We start from the raw sequence: 27458 nt of genomic DNA, 5'->3' as shown, positions 1-27458 counted from the left end.
TCAAACGATCTATATCTTGGTCTCGCAACAAAGGCGCACGTGCGACAACTGGACCGAGCTCGGCCACAATGATCGTTGTACCCGGAGGACCTTTGGCAAAGAAATCCTGGTGACGAGTTCGTGTTCCCGTACCGGGAAGCTGAGTGGCCGCTGATTAGTGCTCTTTGGAGCGGAGAGTGTTGTGGAGGAAACGGAAAAAGATCCTTTTTTCTTCTTCTTCTTCTTCTTCCGTGTTGCCATAATACGCTGGCCAGTGGGTTTAGCAAAAGGTTGAAACGGGACGTTCGAATGGCTCGGCTTAAATGGCCTCATTAGCCATTCTTAGGCTCTCGATCGTTATTTTAATGCGTGATACTTAATATCGGTGCGCGCGAAGAATTTATGGATTTGAGAGCACAATGGAAAGAAAACAAAAGCAATACAAAGTTTGAGAAGTTGTGAAACGGCAATTTAAAATCTTCAGGTAGCCCTTCAAAGACATATCCAGATGTTTTTATATACCTGGATTTGAAGAAGCCCCTTCACAGAGCATAAAACTGTTCATTAGAAAAAGAAGGTGGAGGATAATCACCGTTTCTGCCAGAGGGGTTGCTTGTCCCTATTGTCGCTATCTTCTCGCAAATGTGTCCAACCGAATCAATTATAGATAAACATTCGTATCCTCATAAATTCCGTCTCCCAATTGTGGGAGCCGAAGAAACTCGGTTCCTCCCGATTTCTTCGTCTCTGTCTCTGGCTTGGTGGGTGGGAGGATTCCGGTGTGTCCATCGGGAAGGAGTGGTGCAGTCCACCTCCGAAGCCTGGTCGCGTTGCTCCCTTCGCCGGCGAACGGTCGGGGAGGGAAGGAGAACGCCGAGGAGGAACCTGGCAGAGGAAACGGTCCTGGCTAGAAGGAGAGAAGTCGTAGCTGCCGTCGCAGCGCCGCCGCCGCCGCCTTGACGGTGGAGGAAAAAGGAAGAGGAGGAAGAGGACGCGAGGCTGCGGCGATAGAGAAGGAGAGGACGAAGAGATCGTGAGACGAACGACGGGGTGGGAGAGGGCAGGTCGCGTGCCGGCGTGGTGCTGCTCCGAACCTGAAAGGAGAGGAGAGCACTTACCTTCCCGACGTCTCTCACGACTCACGGTTAACACGCAGGGGAGCTCTCCTCTCTCGCTGCACACCTTCCTACCCAGACTACCAGCGTCCGCCGTGTGTGCTCCTCGTGGTTCACCTACCTACCTACCTACCTACTTACCAACCTACCCGCCAACCTACGGGTCCGTTTTGCTCCCCGCCCAGTCCGCGCACCCTTCTCTGTGTGCGTTCTCCTCGGGATCGCTCTTCTCTCCTCTCATCTCTCGTTCTCTCGTCTCTCGCGTCTCTCTCCCTCCCGCCCCGCCGCGTGTCACACCAACGCGATCCCGCGTCTCCGTTCCCTCTAGATCGCCTCTCCTCCGGTGATCTACTTTCATCTCTTTCACTCTGCCCTCCAATCAGCTCTCTCTCTCTCCCTCTCCCTCCAGCGGAGCGGCGTCGGTGCTCGCCGATACCGGGACCGTTTGCTCACCACCGCGCCGCGAGTACCATACGGTTCTCTTCGTGGTCGCCGCAGCGCCACGCCGCGCCTCGCCTCGATTCCTCCTCCTCCTACCTTCTCTCCTTTACCTCCTCCTCGTACCCCTCCCCTCAGGTGTACAGAAGGTTTCTCGCTCAGGTAAAGCCTCGGCTACGCGGCGAGTCGCGTCTCACGAATCTCCGCGAGAGCGCTCGCTGATATTCCGCTTCGTCCACGAGGCGGCCCGCACGGAGGGGGGATATCACACGCCTCGAGAGAGGACCTGGACAACGAGCACCAAACGATCGCCGGACGGTGCTCGGCAACGTGCTCGAGACTCCTTCCGATCCTCCGGCGCGCCACCAGTCAGGACTCCGCTGCTGTCCTGCCGACAAGACACGAGACGACGCGACACGACACAACACACGATACGACGCAGGACGCGGACACGATACGACACGAGACGACACCGGCGATCGAACGATCGATCGCACGATCGGACACGCGCGTCGTTCGCGGGGATCATCGCAGGATCATCGGTCCCGACCGGAAATACGCGGCGTCGCCCTGTGAGAACGATCGCGACCATGGATCCTCGGTGAACATCGCCCGGGCGGAAGGATCCCACCTTGGTTCTGTCGCCTTTATTCTTCGGGACAGGAGTGGGGCAGGATTTCGACGGGGATTTCGCCCCTGACCGAAGGGTGCCAAGTGAGACCAGGAGAGGGGATTGAAGAGTTCTAGTCGAAGGAGCGGCTTGGATAGATACAGTTTTAGTTCAGTGATCGACGGAGAAGCCTCGAACATTGGCTGTGAGAGATCAGAGGGATCTTGTCGCTCGAGCACGTGGTTGCCACGAGGCGCTCACCACCTGCGAACATCTCGGCAGCATATCGGCGGACAGTAATCGACGCTAGGATGTACGATCGGACGTTTCGATCTGGATACACGTAGGAGGTCTCGCTGGGACGAGGAAGAAGTGCCCTGAAGTGTGAGGATCTCAGTGTTCGTTGTTGTTGAAACGAGAGTGACCCTTCTCTTTCTCCTCCTCGCTCTTTCTTTTCGCTTGCCCTGCTCTTCTTCTATTGCCCGCCCGACAACGAGGACTCTGTGTGCTCTGTTTTCTGTCTCTCTATACCCTTGCATACTCCGTTTGATCGGTGGTGAACTGGCCAGCGTATAACAGTTGTGACACACCGGCGCGACCGGGATCAAGAAGCGAAGGCGGTACGCGTCGAGGATCAAGAGGATCCAGAGGACACACAACCGGTGGGAAAAAAAAAGTGAGAAACCGTTCGCCGGAAGTGCCCAACCATCTACCCCCGGCTTCAAGGTCGTGGAATGACGCATAAGGTAAGTCGATTTGCGCTCTTTCTTTCGACGTTTCTTCTTCCTCGTTCCGCTCCGTCCTAGCGAGAGAGTTAGCTCTCGCGCGACGCGAACCTCGGCCGGCGCCTCTGAATATTTATGAAGCCGAGAGCCGAGCCGAGCCGAGTCCAAGCTGGAGGAATCGGCCGGTCGGCCACGAAGAAAGCGCGGGAACCTGAAATTGATTGAGACGTTCCGTCCGGCTACCGTCGAAGAAATCGCTGGTCGTACTCCTGCGGATCTCCCGCTTCTTTTCGACCTCTCGCCGGCAAACGCTCAGTTAGATTCGATCGTGGATCGCTTCGATTGATCGTAGACGTTCGAACTGGTACCCTGCGATTACAGAAACGACAGAGATCGGTTTCTTTATTAAATTACTTCGAATCAATCGCTGTTTGAACTCCCGAAGACTCCTCGCAGTTTCTTTTCGACTCTTAGATCCATTACTAGTTGGAGTATCGATTGATCTTCCGGAAATAACAATTACGTGTATTAACGTTTATCGTCCAATTCTAGAATTTATTACACAGACTCAGATTATTGCGATACGTTTCCATGAGTTATCGCTTTGTTCCGCGAAGAAACGACGCCGTCGGAAAAATTATTACACCGGCTAGATTATCGATAGATCTCGTTAACACGTGAAACACGGAAAATACTAAAAATCTGTAAAAATCTCCAAAGGTTTAAGGGCTTAATCGACTTTTACCGGTATTTATAAAATGATCACGCCAAAATATTTATGTGAAAGAAACGATTCCTGAATCGACTAACACCGAATAAATCGCATTCGCGCGAACGCTCCGCTTTTTCTCCGTCAAATCGGAACAGCGTTCGATCTAGAACAACGAAATTAAAAAGAAGATCAGAATTCGATTTCTAAATCTCTCAGCTCCGAAAAAATCGCCCCGATCCGCATTTCTGCTAGTGCCCCTCCGTTTCCTCCGGCATCCTTTTACACCCAGAACAACGGATTCCGTGATCCTTCGACGATCGAATCGAACCGCAGAATCTGAATAAAAAGGAGCCCGTAGTTCGATTTCTAAATCGCCCTGCATCGAAGAAATCGCTCGATACCGAGGATCGAGTAGAAGGAAAAAAAAAACGCGAGGATGACGAATGGATCTACGGATCGTTTCCCGTAACGCACGAGCGGCGAGCGACAAGTTTCACTCGCTCGCGGCCACGCCGCTCCAGCCCCCGTCTAATTCGCTCGGAACCAGTTCCGAAGTCGCGGAGCTCTCCGCGCGATTCCGAGCTGAATCCCGAGCTGAAAAGTTAAGCGCGCGGCCGCCCACGCCTCGTCCTTATATCACCGAACAGTTCGTTCTGCCGGTCAGCCAACGAGACACATGCGAAAGCTATGTTCCCGAGCTCGCCTGGCTCGCCTGGCTCGCGCGAGCGCACGCTTCCCGGCGTATTTCCTCGTTCATAAATTTACGCGCCTCCAGGCCGAGGGACTGCGCCCATTCGAGGGTCCCGGCGAACGAGAGATAACCCCGGCGAGAGGTGATCGATTATGCCAGACACGCGAAAACCTTTCCCGCTATTTGTAGGCGACGCGTTTTTATCGTTCAGCTATTTTCACTGAACTTTCCACCGGGACCTCCGCCAGGAGCCGTTCGTCATTCGTGATCCTACGGAATGCTGGAATGCTTCCTCTGGGAGTTTCTCGTTTGCTCCATTTTCAAAGTCCTCTTTCGTCTTTCGATGTTCGTTTCTGTCATAGGCAAAATTAGGTATGGTTCAGCAAGATGTTTAGGCAGGAAGAGAGGATTTTCCTTAATATGTCGGTGTTAGATCACTTGCCTCTGTTGCTTAAAATAGCGCGAATCTTCTTGATTAATCATCATTTCTTCGATCGTAGTCGTACGTATGATTCTGAAAAGAACGTTGAACATTATCTGAGCAATTATGCAAAACAGAAAATAAAATCGAAGTCCCCAGACAATCATAAGAAACAGAAATTAAATGAAAATGTATTTCTTCTGTGAACAATTTCAATTAACGAAGAAGAACGTAAGAGAATATTTAAATTTTTCCAACGTCTTCATTAGTTTGCTACTTCACTTAGTCGATTTTGTCATCGCGCATAAAATCCACAGTCTTCTTGACACCCTGACGATGATGGAAATCTGCTTGAACATTTCGGAACATTTTTCTATACCGACTTCTAAAAGTGGATCTTCATGCAAAATGAAAATGTTGTGCATCGGTTGCAAGAAACAGGAACAGCATAAACGTTTACTCCCATCTCGAATAACTCGATTCACTTATAAATAACATGATCAGATTGTTAAGTTCTCCTAATCGTATCACTGTTTTGCGTTTCGCCTACTCATTTTTCTCATAAATGCATAAAACCCGCAGCCTAATTGTTATTATTTATTGAACGGGCAAAATAGCCGTTAGATCACGGAACGTAATATATCCAGTGATTTAATTCGAGAATACGTAGACGCACGAAATCCGCAGCTCGGGTGGGACAGATCGATTCGCCGTTCGAAAACGAAGAAAATAATGGCCGGGGAACGCGGATCGCGTTGGTTTCGCGCGACCGTTAACGGTGTTGTCGGTCTATTTCGATCGGCGTGGCCCCAACAACAAAAATCGAGGCGCCCCGGCCTTACCGCGCAGTGCCGTGCCGCTTCGCTTACCTGTTATCAATTAACTGTTAACGTGGCTGCACCCTCGGAAACCCGTAACCGCCTGGCTGCGTGCACTATCGAACCGGCCTGCTTCACTATGAATAATGTATCTCGGTTCGGGGAATTCGTGGCATTTAATCATTGGATCGTTAAGAGCGGACGGACGACCGACTTGCCGAGATTTATGCGGCACCCACGAATATCCCCGCGAAACCATGAGAATCTTCCGCGTTTTCATCCTCGATCCGCGATACCTTGCTTTCCTTCGACAGCGTTCTTTCTTCTCTCGCTGGCATTTCGTTCGTCTTTTGGACGAAATTTGCCGCCTGTTAAAAACGGCCGAATGCGACGAAAATTAAAGTTCTAACGATCGAAATATTCTTGCAACTTTCAATGCCTGTCGCTCGTTTCCGCGTGAATCCACTCTATCGCGTACGTAATTGATGGAAATCTACAAAAAGCAGTTCTAGAGTTCTATGTATGAATTATAGCCAAAAAAATATCGTTTCTCTTTAAGAAATTCCAGTTGCTTGAATCAATCAACTCAACTTTTCACACGTTTCATTAGGTCAATAAAGAAACTAGCATACCAAGAAAGACTTTAAGGGTCGATGCACATCTACGCGAGCTCGATTGAGAGTGTTCACATTAGACGTGCGAGCATAGTGCAAGACAAATGAAAAATAGAGAATAACGCAATGTGTAACTCCTTTATTTTTCACTATTTTTTAACGGGACCTTTTCCAATGCAATCGTGAGCTTTTTCTGATTAAAATGAGACCAAACACGATAAGATTATATTGATTTTTATTAAAAATATAAATATATTTTTCATATTGATATTAACTTAAATATTTTGGGAAACCAGTGAAACGTCATCCTAGACGAAATTTTTATTTTTGTAGTTTACACACCCTCCGTATTGAAATGATTGTCTGATTTATAAATTTGCAACAAAATAACATGCGCCGTTTAATTATATAAACATAAAAACGATCTTTTTAATATAAAAATAACCGGACAAAATTGAGTGGACACTCTTCAAAATGCAGTATCTTTTTTTAAAACTGACTAAAGGACTAAAATTTTTCTAAACAACAGTAGGACTAGTCTACAAGACAATGACTATAATGCTTGTTTTAAATTTTGCTATTACTTGAAATAACAACAATTATCTGAGTCAATAAATGCGTTTTGTAGATCTTATATCCGCACTGAAAATGTCATCGAAATCGATTGAACTTGAAATAAGCTGTAAACAATTAAAAATCGATCATTTAAAAACCCACCATCGTTAAAAAAAAAATTCTAGTCGTTTAGTCCAAGTTTAAAAAGAGGTGCTTTGTAGAATGTCTACTCAATTTTATGATTTTCCATTTTAGTCTTTGTGTAAATGAATCTTACATTAAAATTTATGATTCTTTGCACAATTGAAAATGTATTTTTTAAATGAGCAATTATGTTCCGCGTTCAAAACCGTAAAGGGTCAGAAAATTCCCTTTTAACCTCATCTGTTTGTCAAACAATATAAATCTATCCGTAGTATACAGGTACTCCGAAAAATCTTTCCTTTAGAATTTAATATTTTATTGAGGTATGACCCACGGATAATTGCGAGAAATTGAGTCACCATCCAGCCTTCATAGCTTACCTAGGTTCATTAGCTGCAACGCTAGAATGAAAGATTACGGACCCTGTCCGCATTGTTACGGTTCCGCAGTTCCGTCTTGCTTGTTTTGATTACGGCCAGCCCGGGCCGGGCCTGCCTCCACTCCAATTTAAACCAAATATAAGAACGATTGGGCCTTCGAGCATGGCCCGAGCCCTGGCAGGTAGATGCGTATCGATCCTAAAAAGTAATTAGAACATACTGCTAAATAAAATGATAAATGTAGTCAAGTATTGGTGGTTAAATTTTCGTGAAAACGATAAGCCGCCGAGATTATCGTTAAGCCGACTTGCCGAGATTTATGCGGCACCTACAATTATCCCGACGAAACCATGACAATCTTCCGTGTCTTCATCCTCGATCCATGATACCTTGCTTTCCTTCGATAGCGTTCTTTTTTCTCTCGCTGGCATCACGTTCGTCTTTTGGACGAAATTTGCCGCGAGTTAGAAACGGCCGAATGCGGCGAAAATTGAAGTTCTAACGATCGAAATATTCTTGCAACTTTCAATGCCTGTCGTTCGTTTCCGCGTGAATCCACTCTATCGCGTACTTATTTGATGGAAATCTACAAAAAGCAGTTCTAGAGCTCTATATATGAATTATAGCCAATAGAAAAAAATACCGCTTCTCTTTAAGAAATTCCAGTTGCTTGAACCAATCAACTGAACTTTTCACACGTTCCATTAGGTCAATAAAGAAACTAGCATACCAAGAAAGACGACCTTAAGGGTCGATGCACATCTACGTGCCAGGCTTCTTTATTTTTCACTATTTTTTAACGGGACTTTTTCCAATGCAATCGTGAGCTTTTTCTGATTAAAATGAGACCAAACATGATAAGATTATATTGATTTTTATTAAAAATGTAAATATACTTTTCATATTGATATTATCTTAAATATTTTAGGAAACCAGTGAAACGTCATCCTAGACGAAATTTTTATTTTTGTAGTTTATACACCCTCCGTATCGAAATGATTGTCTGATTTATAAATTTGCAACAAAATAACATGCGCCGTTTAATTACGTAAAAATAAAAATGAGCTTTTTTTTATATAAAAATATATACTTATTATACTCGTATAACTGTATCAGGTATATCGCCTAATCCGCTGGAAGGACGTCAAGATACAGTACCGGACAGAATTGAGTGGACACTCTTCAAAATGCAGTATCTTTTTTAAAACTGACTAAAGGACTAGAATTTTTCTAAATAGCAGTGTGACTAGTCTACTAGACAATGTCTATAATGCATTTTTTTCAAATTTTGCTATTACTTGAAATGACAACAAAAGATAAAAAGCTCCTGCATTCTAACTTTCCCATCTGGTGTTAAAAAGATCTCCTCTTAAAAGATTTATCGAGTGTTAAAAAGATCTCCTCTATTTGAAAGCGCGCGCGTAGCTTTTCTGACCGACAGAACGGTGGTCGAGGCGTCAAAGGGGATTTCTGGCGGGCGAAGTGCGAAGTGGAGCAGAGTTGCGTGAACGGCAACAGATCGGTTCCCCTTTTTTTCCCCGCTTGCCCAACGACGGTGCCGATGCGTAAACGTGTGCCGTGCCGGCGTGATTTGAATACGGCCGCGTCGTTACGCGAATGGAAAGGCGAACGACAATCATGAGAGACTCCCAGAGGTTCGAACAATGTCCTCTCCTCCCTGGACTGGCGCAAACGGCAATAAAACGGTTCCCGAACGACAGCCGCGTCCACGGACGGCCCCTTTGAAGTGCCTCGCTTCGTCGTCGCGTTACGTTATTAGCCGGCAGATCGGAAGCCGTCGCGACACCTACGCCGGTGAACAAAAGATTCAGAAACGACGGATTCTCGGTAGAGTTTACACGATAAATCGCATCCCAATTTAGCCGGGGTTCTCGGAGACGGCTGCGGAGACCGCCAGTCAATGCCTTTTATAGATTAATGCAGGTATTTATAGCCGCTCGGCCATCGGCGAGATGGAGACTCGACTGCAGTTCGTTGCATCGACATTTATTTCACTTTCGAGTCACCAACTATGAACGTCATCCGTTTCTTTTAAGTTGGCATTGAGCTTCTCCGTCGCAAAGTTCTAAGACGAGCTATGTGGATAGAAATGCTTTTCTACGTCACATTGTTAAGGACAGAGGAGATTCGAAATTATGAATCGCGATGCTACGACAGCTGCGCAAAGTCTCGATGATCGGGTAGATCTAGAATCTTCGGTAGATCTTGTTGCTGCACAAGAAGTAATATTCCGTTCAATTTCAATCTTTTACAGCTGTCTATAAAAATTGGGATTTGCATAGACATTAGCTGGAGATCTTTACGCGTTTATGATGCACGCAAATCTATAAAAGATGAGAACACGTGCACATTAACGAGACCGAATAATGTTGTTATTCTGTGTCTACAACGAGTGGTTCTTCGGACATCGTTAAAACATTGTTGATGTAAGCTAGAATATTCGTAATGTTCTGTGATCTGGAAACTGATCTGTCAATGTGCTGATGAGATGCCTTCGCATGAATATGCGATTTATGCATTAGGAACTATTGGCTGTGAAGCATTCTGGTTCAAGCATCACCATTTCTAGCAATCTATTCATTTGTTTGACACACTATGCGCGGGAGAGATATTACTTTTTGAAAAAAACTTCTGTAAAATCCACAAAATCCTCGTTAAACGCTTGTTATCAAAATCTTATTTTCAATTCTGCAATTGAGCCGTTTATTTTGAAAGTGGCATAGGTCACTTTACCGTAAAGAAAAGTGGCGATTTTTTAGTGTTTATACGAAATTATTTATACTGAGAAAAATATCAGTATCCTGAGATAACAAATACAAGTAAATCTTCTCGAAAGTTAGCATCCATATTTTTAAACGTGTTAAAACGCAAACTCTTAAATGTATCGACTTAAAAACAAAGTGACTTATGCCACTTTCAAAATAAACACGGCTCAAATATTAAATGTCTTTTTAACAGCAATAGACGTGAGTAAAGCTACATCTGTGATCTGCAGATATTATGTTAAGAATCGTCTAGAGCTAGGACGAGTGTTGCGAGAGACAAAGCGGAGCAGATATTGCACCCAACCCTCCAGATCATTGCAGCCACTAACGTCTGAAACGACGGTAAATGCAGATCGCGTCGCCATCGTCCGGCAGAGAGGTCAGATACCGTGCCCGTATACGCAAAATGGGATCTCTTCCGGTGGACGTCGATGTCCGATCAATATCCCGATCGGCGTGGCCGTAATCGCGCGTCGATAGCGTTTGATTTCGCGATCGCTGGCAATATGGAAGCGATTCGAGGATATCGCGGGCCGGATCGGCCGGCCAAGGAAGCGAGCGTGGCTCGCGTAGAATCGCGTTTAACGAGAATTTATACGTTCTTTTTTCCGGGAGACGCGTCCGCGGTTGTAAATGCAAATTCGACCCGGCTCTCGACGCGACGCGACGCGAGGCGACGCGCCGAGGCGAGGCGAGGCGAGACGAGACGCGCGCGCGGATCCTCATCCTCGGTGGCATAAGGCATAAAGGCTGGTTGCGTGGGCACGCGCGCGCACCGACCACGTCTATTTATACGTCCGCGTGTACCGCGTGTACAATGGGCCACGGCTGCTTTCAAATTAAATTCGAGCAGTATCGCAATGCCATTGTTGAGCTCATTGCCGTCGCCGGGACCCCACCTCTATCGTAGACAACCGGCGAACCGCCCACGCGCGACACACGCACCAACAAAAATTCGAAACCGCTCCTGAGGACGAACCGGACGCCAGTTCCGGGACCGTTTCGAGGTGTCTCGCTGAGACTCATCTCTCCGTCCCTCTGTGCGCTTCTCGGAATACTCTCGGGCTTCTTGATCTCTTGCTGTTTAATCGGCATCGATGCGTGGCCACGGTTTAAATTGTAGTCAATCCAGCCAGGCTAAAGTGGTCCCACAAACTCTCAGGGAATAACATTATTATAGTATTATTTAACACTAAACCTGCCGAGCCGGTGAAAATATCCGCTTTCACATTTTTAAACTTTAAATTCATGAAATTATAAATGCTCCTTTGTAGCAAATGGTTGAATAAATTTCTTAACAAGTTCGCTACCAGCGTACATGATTATATTTATCGTATTTATCGTATTTATCGTATTAAATACATCGTATCATCTTGTAAAATGTGAGAAAAATATTGCCAAAGAGAAGCTATAAATTCTCTAAATATCATTTATATTCACAAAATTCATTCGTTGTTCTTTACGTGAAATGCGAAATCGTGGTCGTCTCACGCTGGTACCGAATGTGTTAGTCGAAGTATTCATTCTAATAAAAATAGTAGAAAATCTAAATAAACTCGGTCTTATCGTTCCTACAGAGCAACGCACATTAGTCGCTTTTAAAGCTCGGCAAGTTTAGTGTTAACGTCTAGATCGGGGCTCTACATTTTCGCTGTATAAATCAACGGAATATAATCGTATCTTAAATTCCGAGGAGTCATTTCGAATAGGAAAGTTCAACCTACAATTCCATTGTGATTACAGTCAAGAAAAAAATCTTCAACGATTTTGCAAACGTTCGAATTTGTCCCGTTTTTTCGGAAAATCATGTCTTCGGTTTGCCGCCTGTTATGTCTGGCAGAAATATCATCCAAGAAAATCAACAGAAATTTGCGAAAGTGGAGGCTCCAAGCTTTGGAATGAGTCCGGTTTCATCGCCGTATGATTTTTTCTGGCGAAACGACGGCAGTTCGAATATCAAGAATTTTTCGAAAATCGGGTGTCTGGTATGAAATACTTTTTACCAAAGTACTGCAATTGGTATTCTACGTTACACCGTCGCGTTCCCTTCTTTGGAAGGAACTGCCGCTATTGCGCACTTCGCGAAGCACTGACCCAAATCGTTGTTTTTTTGGTGTTTCCACGGATCGCGATCGCCGCGCCGGGGGAGCAAATAAGCATCGGCTCGGCGTGTTCGTGTCAGCGATTCGCGTTACCGTCGCCTCGATTAACGTCCTTACGTCACGAATGTAAACCGTGGCCTCAAATTTAAGCCGCCAAAGTGGTCTCGGCGTCGGAATTGTTCCCCGATCGACCAAGGACGGCTTGGCGTGTCCCGATCGAACGATACACTTATCGTTCGCTCGTTTCCTCGGCCCGATCACGACCGCTTCGCCGGATTACACCGATTTCGAGGGATCTCGTGACACGAGAACACGGGTGACGAGATCCCGCGCTATTTTGTTGCAGGTCTTTTTCGCCTCCTTCTCTCCCTCTCTCTCTCTTCGTTTCTGCTGGCGCGGCAGTTGTAAATCAACCGACGCGACAAAAATTACACTGCCGTGCTAACGTCGCGCGATTCCAGCGCGCTCGTAAAAATGTCAGTGCTCAGCTGGCACGGCACCCGGCAGAAACGATCTCTCGACGAATCGCGAGCCGCTCGAAAAAACGCTCGGCCGGCTTATAAATTGACTGCCCTTTTCTCTCTCTCTCTCTCTCTCTCCCTCTTTTTTTTCTGCGAGCGTCGTCGCCGAAGATTAAAACGTAATCCCGCTGCGGAGAGACATTTTGTCTGCTCGGGATGCTGTGCCGCCGCACCTTGTGCACCTCGGGCACTTCGGGAACGAGCCGGACGCGGTTCACCGTTTTAAAAACGCTTAAATCGCGCCGCGACCGCTGACAATTTACACATTTCCGAGACCCTCTTTATCTCCGATCGGACCTTCAACTTTCCGTCAAGAGAACACGCAGGATTATCCGCGTGCTGGTCATCTTCATTTCGAGTGGAAATGCTAATGCGCGTTCATCCTTGTTATTAGCGACGAGCGTAATTGGACCTTTCCATAGCGGAAAGGTATCGGCGTAATTAGAAGCAGCAGGAAGATCGAAAGAATCGTACAACATCGATCGATTGGCAGGAAGTGGAAAACATATATTTTGCTCAAGGATCTTAAAGAGACGGTAGAAATCTGTAGCAATGTTGCTATTCGTCGACGGAAACGTTCTACAACTATTTGTACTTGGTTCAACGTGAAGATCGACTTCGATCATTACGAAGTAGGTCCGCAGGTGTATGCGGCAAGATTAATACGCGGAGATTCGAAAGAATCTAAACACGGGCAATCTAGGCCTCGAGAGCCACCTCCACGCGGGACCTCCGCTAATAATCTTCGTTCGCACGAATCGATACGTAATCGGATTCAGAATGTCGAGAAATCGGGTACGCGAACCATCGAAATCCGCTTTCGAGCAGCCTCTCGAAAACGCTCGGACAGCAATCGACGATGTACGATTAATTACGAGGCGTGTCCGACGGTATCCTGAATCGTTGTACCGCGTCTATGTATATTAATGTTGCGTAGTGCGGCCGGTCGAGACCGATTTTAACGCGAGCTTAACGAGCCACCGGAAGAATTACGCCGCGGCGATCGGTTCGCCGATCGAAACCAGACCAAGCAGGAGGTTCGCAGGTTCCAGGGGCCGAGATAATGTTACACGATAGCCGTTTCGACACGGGGTAATTTAATGCGCGAGGGAGTCCGCCGTCCGGAGCGGACCACGCTCTTTGTTCCCCGTTATTGTTCCCGGCCGAGCGTTAGCCGGTGTCTCCGAACTTGGGCCGTCCGATTAATCATGCGCGGCCAAGTTTGCCGGAGATGACTCCGGGAGAGCGTTTTCCGGATGGGGACAGATCGAACGCCGTAATTCCTCCGTCGCGTTCGATTTCCATTTAAACGCGCCAAACCGTTCCCGGCTGGCTATGCACCTGCGCCGCGTGATTCGCGGCTTACCCGATCGAGACGCTTGCCGCGTCGAAGGTTGCGAGTGCCAGCTGGTTCGTCAGATTCCGATGCCTAATGATTTTCGAATAAAGATTTCATTCCCTGCTCCGTGCAGAGAATGCCTCGCCATTTATAAAACGCAAACTATACCGTTGACATTTTCCAACGGCGTAACAGTGTGGACCTTGCGAGATGCATTTCCATCGAACCTATGTGGAAATTGAGGATCATAAACACGTTTCATGAGTTATAATAAATCTGGAGGCTGTAGAACGGCAACCTTTTTTCAAATTCTACGTCGGCGAACGAAGAATAAAGTCGAAGGGAGCTGCGGAAAAATTGACTTGCTCGATCTCAATTACAGTTTCATCAGAAGAAAAACTTCTACCTTTTAAGAACGCTCCTTCGTCTGTTCTCGCCGTTACTTATAGTATAACAACGTTTATTAATTCTCGGATGGCGAGCGCCGGGTCCATTTGGACCCAGAGTTGCAAACATTTCATCTAAATGTTGTAACTAATGAAAGGATTAACATTGGTCTCAACAAAGAGGTTTTAATTATATACAGATGAAAATTCACGTAAATACTGAAAAGTATCCGCCGTCCGAAGATTAAGAAAGGCTTTATGTTGCAAACAGCATCCATAGCTCTTTCGATCTCCGAAGAATCTTTCTTCCCGCGGGAGAATCTTTCGTTCCATCGAAGAGTCGGATCACGGATCGCCGATCGACGCCGTATCCCCCGGCGAGGAACCGGGTTGCCAGCGAAGCGATTTGACAGTAAAATTTCGACGGCGAATCGTCGTTGCGTAAGCTCGACGGGATCGAGGATCGATTCGCCTCGGGACCGTGTCGTTCGCTCGCGACGAGAACGGCGGAACAAGACGAGAGCGCAGCGAAATATGATTAGAGCGATCCGTGGCCGGCAAAAACGAGGCCGAAGTTTCCTCCGATTCCGTGAACCGTCGCCGGGATCCTTTCATTTACGCTTGTTCCGCAAATGATCGGCTACCGATGGCCTTGGAAGGACGCAGGGAACCCCGCCCGCGTGTTCAGCCTTCTCGCCGGCAATTTCGGACCGGATCGACCGGCCATTAGGGCGTCCTGTAGCTTCCTGGAACGTCGCGGCTTTATTTCGTCCTTTATTTCTTCGCCCACCGTGGAGCGATCGCATGATGCACGGCTTCCGGTCGCGAGATCGGCTCGATTCCCCTTCTCGAACGGTATCGACGCTCGACGAACGGCTTCCGCGAAACGTCGCCGCAATTTCTGCACTGTATTTAGTGTTTTTCCTGCGCGCACTCCTTCATGTTTATGCAGTTTTTCTTGTTGCACTCGTGCCACCTCCGGTAAGAAGTATTTTATCATCTGAACAGTGAATGGAATTGCTGGAATCATTCACTTGTTTATCGGAAACATGATTGTTGACAGTCATTCTGTCGGCTTCGATCTTAATCACTGGGCTCGTACCCTTGTGTTTTACGATTATTGAAATTTAGCGTGTTCATGGACGCCTCCGTGGGAAATGATTCATTCAGTGCCCTTATCGCAATACAACATCTAAATGACTTCTCTCTTGTCATTTTTATCTGGCGATCCACTCCAGCCGTTTTTCATGCTTAACGCAAAATCTACCCAGTTCTGTATAAAGTGGCTAACGCGCGCTGCTTTATAAGGCCGATAAGGTTCAATTAATTTAGACCGTTCGCCGCGTTTTATTACAATTTATGCTCGAACGAAGGAATTTATTCAACGGCCTCTTAAGAAACAGTCTTCGTGATTTCAACGATCCGAAAATGAAACAAAATGTTAGACCGGTCATATCGATCGCTGTGATAAGTTTAGCGTTGGTTAATCGGTTTAGTACCAAACTGCAGATCTTTACGTAACTTGTTCCAGAAAAATATTGTAGAAGAAGAACGTATCTTGCACCGGCGATGGAATTTCTTGCGGCAAGCACAGAACAACAACGCGGCTTATTCTTATCAATACGCTCATTTTCTTGCGTTTCGTGAACCGGCGCACAAGCGCATAAAGAAAATCCGTAGGCATTACCTAACCGCGATTATTGAACAGTTTTTTAAAATGTGAAGACTGTGGCGCGGCAAGAAACGCGCGCGTGGAAAAAGATCGTTTAGCTGTCGGACGGTGGATCGGAAAATGGTGGCATCGGTTCTACGAAGCCGAATAACAATCCCGAAGAGAAAGGCTTGGCGGGAGGACCTGGCGGGCGGGTCGAAACAAAGACATCAAACGGTACGCTCCGCCGTTAGACACGGCGATCGAGCAGGCCACGATCATTTTATCCGGTTTCTCGCCGGAGCCTGGAAAATGCCCGCTGGCGGACGTCCGAGTTTGCGAAACTCGGGTTGGACCGCAGCGATGCATGCCGCTCGAGAACCGGTTGGCCGTTGCACGTGGCAACCTCCGTGCAACGATTTTCTCGGCATCGACGTTCTAATGACATTGTTTCGCGCATTATCGCGCGGCCCTCGCTTCCACCCTGTCGAAACCGCTTGACGAGGGTCGGGGAACTCTCTCCTCTCGCGGGTGAAGCGAGGCAAAGCGGATCGGGGCAAAGCAGAGCAAAGCGACGGAAAGCGGAGCCGAGCGGAGCGAAGCAGCTCGGTCTCCGGACACGCGTTGGAACGCTGCATCCTATGCGATACTATGCAGTCGTTTTTGCCGATTCGTTTGAAAGTGCGCTCTGGATGCCTGCCCGCTCGCTCGCGCAGCGCCGCGATATGCACTACTTTTTTGCGAACTAATAAACCGGCGAGCGAACGGACGCCGAGGAAAGTTATCGGCCCGGCTCGTTTCGATTTCAAAATGAGTCGATAATGGAGCGGTTTCGCTTTCAGCGGGGATAAACCGGCCTTCCCGGAGACGTTCCACGAGCGGTTTCTTTCCCCGCGTGTTTTCTTTTGTCGGGGCACGCCGCGACCGCCGATGCAAATGTCACTGCGAGCCGCGGACGCGCGCGTAACGAGCCGACGCGAAAAACGCATTGCTTGGATCCCGGATCTGTCCGGCGCCGAATCGTTTGTGCACAGCGCAACCGTTAACTTTTAAGACTTGACCAATGAAACGGAAACAAAATACACAAAATCTCGTGTCGTTTTATTCAAAAGAATCTCTTCTTGCTTCAATACACTTGTTACGCCGATTCGGAAGGGATTCAAATGTATGGTTCAGCCGATTTTGTGGTGTTGGCCTCTAGTTTCCGTATTGAAGCTGTTTGGATGGTCGGAATGTGTTCGATAAAGCATCCTTTTAACTTCAATTTCAATCTTGGAAATAAAGAGAAGACTTACGGTGCCAAATCGAGAGAATATGGCGGATAATCGAGCACGTAGACTTGATTTCTGGCCAAACATTGACGAACAACGAGTGACTTGTGAGGTGGCAACAGTCATCTTTTAGCGATTCACTGTCATCCAAAAATCGTTTATACCACACGAAAACATTTGATCGACTTAAACAATAATAGCCGTACACTTGCTGCATCAACCGGAATATTTCTGATGCACTTTTACCAAGTCTTGCTTTCAATTTAATAACCGTTCTTTTATTCAGTTTGATACAATTTCGATTAAAGATTTGGTCAGGAAGGACTGTCACAACTTTGTCATTCGTAATTCGATTGGTACGAACTTAGGTGCATTAAACAGACAAATGATTGATCTTTCTAAGGATGCTGACGCTCAACAAACGTCGCCGGTACCTGCCGAGATATGGCGCCGGTCTTAAAAATTGATTGTTGCACTGCGTTCATTTGGTCTATTCCGATCTGCTAGAGATACGAAATTTGCGCGCGAGCAGTGTCCCTCGGTTCGAGCTGGCGATTGCGGTTCAAAAGGAGTGAAACCGCACGGCAGATGAGAAAACGAGTGGCGACGATCTAGAAAACAGTCGCGGGGAACGCCCGCGAGCGACGCCGGCCGAGATCGATGACCCGCCGCGATCGTCAATTCGACGTATTAGAAAGCGTCCCTTAATTAATGCGTCCGCTCGATATTAGTGGCAGAGTGATGGATCAGGCGAGATCCTGCCTCTCGGCTGTACGACTGATCGCGATCGATCGCGCTGAATTCATCCTCCAAGTCACAGTGACTGTCTCCACGGTTGATTCACAGTTTACTATAAAACTAACTACAACTTGTTTTCATGTAGAAAATGTCTGCCGATTTTTTCCATTCAACTTTATTGCAACTTTTGCATATGTTCCTGGTCAGTCGCGTAATCTCGTCAGTTATTTCAGTACTGTGTACCGTTACTGTGGCCGTCTATACGTCCGTTATTATCTCCATTTTTTCACGATTTTATAACGTAAAGATTTAACGCAATACATGTCCAAGATTCTTTCCTCTAGATCGTAGATTCATTTAACATCTTTTGCATGTTTTACAAGAGACATCATGACATTCGATAAAATATTATCGTCGAAACCAGCGATCATACCGAACCTGTTAAATAAAATTCTGAGAAAAATCGGCTTTTGAAATAGTGAATGAGCTATAAATATTTTTATCTTCTCGTGTAATACAGAATTTGGCAAATAAACTTTTTTTTTAAATAGCAGTTACGTATGTACATTACGTAGTTAAATATATTTGAAATGCCGTTTTCAAATGCAACTACTGTATCAAAATATTTATAGTCTATTTAATGCTTTAAAAATTCACTTTCGCGAGGACTCCGTAAAATGGCGGCAGCTCGCGAATCGTCTCGACAGCTCGGATTGAAATTGGATGTTTGCGCAACGCCGATTCTTTCTGGGACGAGAAACGCGGCCGGAGAATGCGAATAATCTTTGTCATCGACGGAATCCGGAGAAAGGAGGGAGAAGAATGATCGAACGAGAGGCGATGATTTCGAGCCGCGTCACTTCTGAATATTTCATGAGAAAACGGTCGGGAGACGCGTTGGAAACTGGTCCGGCGGAGCTCGAGGGATGGACGTCGCGAGAGATAACGTCAGACCGACGGAAGAGGAAAAGACGGCTCGCGGAAAGAAGCGGCAGAGAATCAGGCCAGCCGATGGTCGAGAGGAAAATTCATGAAAATCTATTCCTGATTTCGGGGCCGATCGTTGCATAGATCCAGAGTCGGGCTCTGCTTAGAATCTGCGACTTTCCTCGAAGCGCGCTTTGTGTCGCTCTTCCCCAGCTCGCTTTTGTTCGTGACGCAACCGTGATTCCGCTTCGACGAATGCTCAACGACAATAATAGCCCGACTGCGGATTTTACGCGTTCGAAAGGTTTTCATTCTACCAACACTCATTATTAGACTGCGGCTTTTATGCACTTGTGGCAAAAATGAAATTTAAGACAGTGAAAACATTTAAACAATTCAAAGATACCATTGTATTACGTTGATCTCATGAAGCTTGTTTAAAAAAGAAATAAATGTTTGCTAAGCTCCTGTACCTTACAGTCAATGCAGGCAGTTTATATTTTGCGTAAAGATCCGCGTGGTCTACTCATTACTGCAAGATCTTCAACAAGAGCTTCGCCACGTTTCTAATTTTTAGAAAATAAAAACACGCATATTTCCGCGATGATCTGCAGTCTAACGACAAGCCATGCAAATATAGAAACTGCGATAATATTTTCCTTCCTGCTTGGAGGTCGAAAGTCATCGCCGCCATCTTGACGGTGAGTGAGGTTCCTCCGAGTCTGAGCTCTTCGTCTCTAAAACCTTCAAACTTGCCGTTTACGGCAGAAATGTTCCGAAACGCTGCAACATCCGAAAAACTGGCATCATCCGGCGACTTATCGTGCCGACAGCAGCCAGCAGGAGACAATGGCGCTGCCATTGCAGTTCGCCACTGATGCAGAACGGAGGCATTATTCAAACCGTGCCAAAAAAGGGAAAATCTCTTAGCGGTGATGTCATGCGCGTCCAGCGTTCGGTTCATTAAATTCTGCGGCGGTAATCGCGATAATTACGGCCGCGAAGGAAGTCCTCCGGAGGATTCGAGCGATCCACGCTCACTTTCTTTTCCCGTTTCCTTCCACACGCGCCTTCTCGTCGTCTTTCCTGCTCCCCCTGCGTCCCCCGGCGAGCTGGCGTTATCGCGTAATTTGCAGACAAATGGCCGTTAACTGTTACCAGATGGGGCCTAAACGCGTTGCGCGAGAAGCCGTGAGAAAAATTCTCAGCCGAGCATTGTGCCGGGCCCTCGATCTGCCTTCGTCCATAAATGGCATAATCTTCTTCCGGCGCGCGGTGGAAATATTTGGCGAATTTCAGCCGATTAACGTGCGCCGGGAGCTGGAAACTAGGCGACTGCGGCGGGAAAGCGTTTGGGATTGGACGTCGCTCGATTGTCTTCCTAATCGGCCTATTATGTTCCACGCTCGTGGATCGACACACTTCTCGGAATCATCCTCGGCATCTCGCTCGACCCGTTCCCGTCTTCCTTGTACAGGCCGTCTCAGAACAAACGACAGCGAGCGACGGAGCTGGCGGGACAGAGAAAATTCGCCGATAGAAATCCGATGATAATCTGGCGAACTTAATTATCCATGACGTCCCGAATGGAATAGGCAACGCAACGGGGACAAAAAGTTCATTTACCTTTTAATGCGAAAATATCATCTGCTTCACTGTGTATGCGCGTTTATGTATATCATCCGTTCTAAAAATATACAACCTGCACATTTGAACATAGAAATTAATGCACGGATCGCATACATTCGTGTGTAGGCATAACGAATCACGTACGAGATCGCAGATGTTCGTTGGAAGCAAAAGAATCCTCGTCTGGCCATGCCGTATCTCTTCTACTTGTTGGAAATATTCACATCCTCGGCTAGATATAATTGACCTGAAAAGAAATTCTACACAAATTTTCAGCCTAATCTCTTCGTAAACTTCTTTAAAGCTGTAACCGCAATTTATAAACGTTAACGTAACCAACTTTCCAAATTTCGACGCAACAACGCGAACGAAATGATTCTATTTCCAGGTTCCCGGTTCTTTTTTCAACGGAAAGAATTCGCTTAGGCGATAGCCCTAAAATGTTCTGCGACGCCCAGTGCCCTCCCCATTGTTTGTTGCCGCGTTCCTCGCAACCGGAATCCGAGCCCGCCTCGCGGTGAGAGTATAAAGCGAAATTCCAACGACGTCGATAGTTTAGGTTTCATAAGGAAACGACCGCGAGTCGAGCGGTGCCGTTTATCTAAATCATAGAGAGACCGTAGAGAAAACCGGGGAACGTTATCTCGACCCGGAGACGCAGAAATATTTCAGGCCGTCTGAAATTCTGCGGATCGCTGCGCTTGAAAATCTTCGATCGGTCGGCGGGTCTCGATTCCGCCTCGCGTTCCTCTCGGTTCCCGCTCGGCAAACTCTCTCTGCAACCCTCGAACTCGCTTGCAGTCTCCAATTACGAAATTCTCTGCCGAGCAACGCGCTGTCGACTTTGTTCGGTCCTGCTCAGCATTAAAATTGTTATTGCACCAGGGGCTTATACCCGTAAATTTAACGAATAATAATAACATTAAATAATTATAATCGCAGGCGTGGGTTCGCGAACGTGCTTAAGCGTGGTCTTCGTCGCGCACTCGCTCAGAGAATGTTGTAAATTCTGGATAAAATTCATCGAAGCTTCGTGCGAACAGATTTGATTCAATATCTTCGCATTGTTCCTTCATTTTTTGTTTCTTTTCTTTATATCGACAGAACATTATAAGTTTTCTCCCAAATTCACGCAATTCATAGTATATGCAGTAGAACCTCGATTAAGCGGACTGGATTTTCCTCGATCTTTATTATTTAGATTTTTGATTATTCCAAGTAATAACGATGAAAGCATAGCAAGACCTGCAACAAACCTCGATCTATCATCTATCAATAATTATAGTATCAATAACGAATCGAAAATAAAAAGGATCGAACTATCAATTCTGAATTCGGATAATCCGAAATTCTGCTGTATCTTCGAATTGAACCACTGTATATATTACAGTCTATAATCGAAAGGGTACGTCGTCCGTTTGAAAAATAAATAATAATAAATAATAAGTAATTGCGCGTCGAGTTCGGTAGGCCCGAAAACGTTCGCAGAAACGTTTTACGCAGCCCGTCGAATACAGCCTCGATCGAGCGGCTCGGATCGACGAAAAGGGAAGTGATTTCTATCTTTTATTGTTCTGTTTCCTTGAAAACGTATTCGTGCCGCGCTTCACTAACCTTATCGGTCGGCGAAGCCGATCTCTCCATTCGGACCGCGATGAATGGATTCAGAAGGCTCCCGGAGTCGGCTTCCGGTACTTTTACAGACATTGTGACCCTAATAAGCGTTGCCTATTAGGATCGGAGGGGAAGACAATGCTGTCAGCGGTGACTGCAATGCCGGGGCCTCCAAGGAAGCGACGTATCATCCGTGACTCCGCTGTCCGCACGGGACATCCTCCCGATAATGGCTTCGCGTCTTTCAAACGAGACACCGTTTTCTCAGCCGCGCCTCTGCGCCTTCTGCCGACTGTCTCCGCCAACCCTCCGGGAGCCCCGGAAGTCGCTCTTACAATCGAAACCTGCTTGGGTTTCCTTTGAATCGAATTTACTTTCGTTCGGCTTCAACTTCCTTGAATCTGCTCAGCCGATTTTCCGCCGCAATTTATCTAATTGAGCGAAACCTGCGAGGCCGGATTCTGTGGCAGCGACATGCTCCATGATTCCTGATCGAACTGGTACAGTCGTTATCAAAAAATTACCTGAGTCACTAGTAATAATAATAATAATAATTTATTTAAGCATAAGCACGGGTAAAAAAGACCCTTTGTTTCAGGTGACAACGATTAGAGAGAATTTACATAGCAATCGCGCGAGCATAAACAAAGAGAAAAATGAGAGGAAATATAAGCAGAAGCGTACGCCCATTTCATTTTTGTCTTGCATGCAATTTCGCGGTCTGCTCGTCGTACGTTGGCCTCTTCGTTCTCGAAGGAATATTTCGCGAACTCCTGGTAATTCGATATGAAAGGATAGATTGGATTGAACGGGTTCTGAACCGGAGAGCAATTAAGTGTTCATCTCGGAGCACGACCGTAGAAAATGATAAAAGGTACGAAACGAACCTGTTTGCGATCACTTCCGTTGGCTTTACCGTGAAGACCGGTAACACCCGGTATATCGGACCGCAAAGTAGACTCTCCGTTTCAGGCGTGTCTAACTAGGGACGGACAGTTTCTAGTAGGCGAGGAACACTTTCTCAACGCGAACCAATTTGCGAGGCTCGTAGATTAGTCGCTCGCATTTATTCCGTCCGTCTTTCATCCGTCGATTTAAGGTTCTGCGAGAGGCAGACTCGGTCCGATCGGTCCGCGGCGTAATTAGTATTTCACGGAAAAGAAGAAACTCTCCGGGTGCACCGGCTCCGGAACGGACGTCTCATTAACGTGGCTCGTGCACCTATCGACGAGGCGATACGATCGGTACGCGACGAGACGCAACGATATCGTTCTTTCTCCCGCTTTTACCGTTCCTTCGTTTTCTTCGGCCGCGATCCTCTCTTTCTATCCCGCTCTCTTTCTCTTCCTCTCTCTCTCTCTTTCTCTCGTTCTCTCTCCCCGACAAGGTTGCCGGGACTCTAGACGGAGTGCCGCATGGTGTGGGCGCGATCGGATCCGATCGGATCGCGAGCAACGCCTTCGTATTTTTTCCTCTGTCGGCCCGGCCGGCCCCGAAACCATAAATAATAATCGTCGGATAATCGGCGATGCACGCGCGCTGCTCGCGTGTAAGCAGCTCCGCCGCGAGTCGCTGTCGACAAATTAATTCTGGCCGAGTGACCGGTGCAAGCGCCACGAAACGCGCAGCCCGATGAATAATGAACGGTGTCGCCTGTCAGCTCGAATGAAAGTAACATCGAAAACGATTAAGCCGGCGCTGAAACCGACCGCGGATCGGTTTACCACCTTTCACCGTTCCTTTCGCCGGTCCCTTCGTCCTACCGCTTTCCTTCGGATCCTCTCCCGCGTCCTTTGCGACCCTTGCACGAAACCGCGAACAACTGTCACTCGGAATTCATCCGTTCAACGTCCACACAATTTACTTCCGACCAATTGTCGCAACTTGGCTGCAGACTTTTATGCATTCAACCCTCTCAGAGCCGGTGGTTGGGGGTTCACGCGGAGCCCTGTGATTAGGTCCTTATGTATACAAACATCTTGAACTAAAATTTTGTTGTTATTGTCACAATTATTATTATTAGTGTTATTATTACTATTATCATCACTATTATCTTATCAGACTTTTTTTTAACAACAGACGGCATCAAGTGTCAAACGGTCAAGTCAAGCCTTGTGTTTTGAGTCCGAAAGTACCCGGATGTGGCAAGGCGAGAATTAAGACACGAGCATACATTGTTCTCATTTTCCTCATCCTATTCTAAAACCGGTCAGCAAATTTGCAAATTTGCATAAAGATCCGCGGTCTGCCAAGAGCACACTTACGGAATCCGTACGACTCGTTGGGAACAAGTTTACCGAACGCCCATACGTCTGCAACATCTTCGTCGCCTTCGTTAAATATGCAAAACGCAGCAGGTGCGCGCCGACTTTTGTAGCCGTGCACGCGAGGTGCATTGTATCGGCGTGTTTGCATCGGGCATGCTTTAATCCGGTCGCAAGGACGCATTTTGACTGGATGCAATGGTTTAATTTACGGTTCGCAACAAAGTACGGTCGCTATCGGCCGCCTCGGACAGGTGAACCGGGACGAAGGCATCGACGAGCCAATTTACGATAAAGGAAAACGGCGTCACCGACGCTTCGGGTAATTACGGCGATGACGAGCCGAGATGGTGGCCGTCCCGGGGCCGAAAATACCGCGACAGAGATCGTCGCACACGTGGAGCAATAATTTCGCGTCGCGCGGCATATGAATCCAGCGGGCCGGCGCGGTTTATCAACGACAGGACGGTGCTTAAAGCGGCGCGAGTTGTAATTAAATGCCGGCACCTCTTGGCCCCCTTATCGGAAAGAAGGATCGCGGCTCATACGGGGGCCCGTGTAACGACGAAAGACACGGATCGATGCTCTCGGTCTTTACCTCCTCCGTTCTTTTTTTTCGTCGCGGATCCTCTCACGAAGCCGATCCAGGTGAAGGAAGACGGGTTGCGGGGATCCTATCGGGATCGCGCGCGAAATTGCCGCGGAAAGTGTGCGGGCACAATGATTATTCGAAATGTAAACACAGCGACGGTCACAATACCCTGGCAAAAATATCAGCCAAAGGTAACGCGTGTATCGGTTTTATAGAATTGTCGCTGCCGATGCTATCTACGTTCAACGTTAATCGCGCGAAGCGTCCCCGTCGACGCGATTATCTCGCGACAATGGACAATGAAACTGCTCGTTAAACGTTGCATTTGAATATACAGGCTGCACTGTAAACACTGTGCGCATCCCGCTGTTGTGACGCCCTTTCCCCAGCTCTTTTTCTTCCGATACAAAAAGCATCGCATGAAAGATTCTTCCTGGATTTATCTATGGCGGAGAAAAGTCCTGTAAGAACGCAGTAATAGTGTTTGCGAAGTTGAAGCTGGAAACTTGGAATTTACACCAGAAGTTATGTCTTTGGTCGTTTAGCAGCCTGCGGGTCCTAGTAAAAGTTTCATCGAGAAGTTGATCGAAGATAGTTCATCGAGCAGGCCAAGAGAAGTTTGGCAGAGGATCGTGACAAAACCCTTCGCGATGGAAGTTAGCCGACAATACGATTCGAGTGAAAGGAAGATCTCGAGCCGAGGAAACACTCTGGATCCCGAAGGTTGCAATTTTGTCGTGATCCTGCGGCCCTGGAGGCCGGCTCATTACGCCGCGCAGCGCCGCTGTTAAGTATTTGCCCTCCCATCGGCGGAATGTGTAATTACTCGAATCGAAATTACAGTCGGGAGATTCCGGGCGAGCAATCGTAAATAATCCGTGGCTCCCGAGGAACGTCGTTCATTTTTCATGGATCGAGAGGGAACGGGATCGGGCGAGTATTCGCGATGGCACAAGTGAATGCCGGGAGAGAAATCCACACGGCAAGGACACCGCTTCGGCGCGAGGGACGAAGGGTGGAGGAGTGGAAAAGGGAGCAAGACGGAGAGAGAGATAGAGAGAGAGAGAGTGGGAGAGGAAGAGAGAGAAAGAGAGAGGAGTCGAACCACGCCCGGCTCATCCCGACTTTCTAGAAACCGAAAACTGGATCGTGGATCTCGGCCGATCTCGAGCGACGTCGCTCGGTCCGGCTTGATTCACGTAACAGATGTCAGTCCGCGCGAGAGGATCGTGCTCCGCCTTTCCTTCTTCTTATTTCGCCCGTCGTTCCACGGAACCAGCTACCGTTTCCCGAGGACATTACTCACGAAGTCGCGCGGAGAAACTCCACCTTTCGGGAGATAAACTCACGCTGCTCTGCCCGGAGAGTCGGCCTCCCTTCCTCTTTCTCTCTCTCTCTCTTTCTCTCTCACTCTTTCTCTTTCTCTTCTTCTTTCTCTTTCTCTTCCTCCGAGCTCCTTGTTCGAGGGAAACGAAATTCCGAGAAGCGAACCGTTTCGCGATTAAGTTACCGGAAATCTGCGAAGGGAACGGCGTCGGCAGCTCGTTAAGCCGCGCGACTATTCGAACCTGTGACGGAAAATATCGTCGGGCCCGCTTTAGATCCTGCTTTCTGAAGTGGACGCGTTACGTCGCGACGCGGCCGCTGCCCTGCTCGCGAAAAATCTGATTAACGCACGCGAGTTTCTCCGCCTTGCGAGCGGCTATCGAACGGGAACAGGGGAAAGTACGATATGCAAATCGAACCCGATCGGCCCTGTCTAGACGGATGACACGCTGTCTAGCGCTTTCTTCGGCTCGTTCCCCTAGAAAAAGGAAAAACAACGATGCACCGGCAGGCTCCCTTCTTTGGTAAAGCTGATCCTCATGATAAACGACAGAGACGTCGAGGCAAAATAGACTGTCGGCGATCCAGGCGTAAGAGAGCAGTCTCATCGAGTTTCTATGTTAACATTTTCCGTATCCCTGTTATTAATATCGTCAACGCAAAAATAGTCCACGTGAAATAGCTACGTCGATGGACACATAATTATGCTCGATCGGGCACTTTTTGCCAGCGTTGCAAGTCGTTATTGAACCAGTTCGAGAACGGACGACATCCGTTTCCACGGCGAGAGGCGGTCTACCACGGGTTTTTACGGTTAACGACTTGTAAACGTAGCCGTTGAACCGTTCCGGATCATCGGCCGTACGGGACTGGGCTTTTTGAAACGGTCCGTACACTTTCGATTCAAGCCAGGTACCGCCTAACCCGGCCCGTCTTCACATTCTCCGGCAATTAACGCTTTTCACTATTGTCGGAGCTTCTCGGTTTTGCTCCTTTTACGCTCGAACGAGGTTCTTGCCGTCCTGGCGAAGCAACGCTGCTTGGCTACGTCGTCGCCGAGCGGATTTCTCTTTCGTCGGAACCGGACGACCGGCAACTCCTCTAGATTAG

At 47.6% G+C, this 27458-nt stretch overlaps 1 protein-coding gene across 1 annotated transcript in view; it reads left to right on the top strand.

Annotated features, from left to right (window-relative positions):
- Nucleotides 1–988: 988 nt before the first annotated feature.
- The window catches only part of LOC117218722 (uncharacterized), a 37187-nt gene continuing 10717 nt past the window's right edge, over nucleotides 989–27458 (top strand). The window contains exon 1 of the mRNA XM_033467289.2: nucleotides 989–2888. The gene's annotated coding sequence lies outside the window, so the exon portion shown is untranslated. The remainder of the gene's footprint in view (nucleotides 2889–27458) is intronic.

The sequence above is a fragment of the Megalopta genalis genome, chromosome 1 (assembly GCF_051020955.1).
Source record: "Megalopta genalis isolate 19385.01 chromosome 1, iyMegGena1_principal, whole genome shotgun sequence".
NCBI classification, from domain to species: domain Eukaryota; kingdom Metazoa; phylum Arthropoda; class Insecta; order Hymenoptera; family Halictidae; genus Megalopta; species Megalopta genalis.
This window is presented reverse-complemented; position numbering and strand designations above follow the sequence as displayed.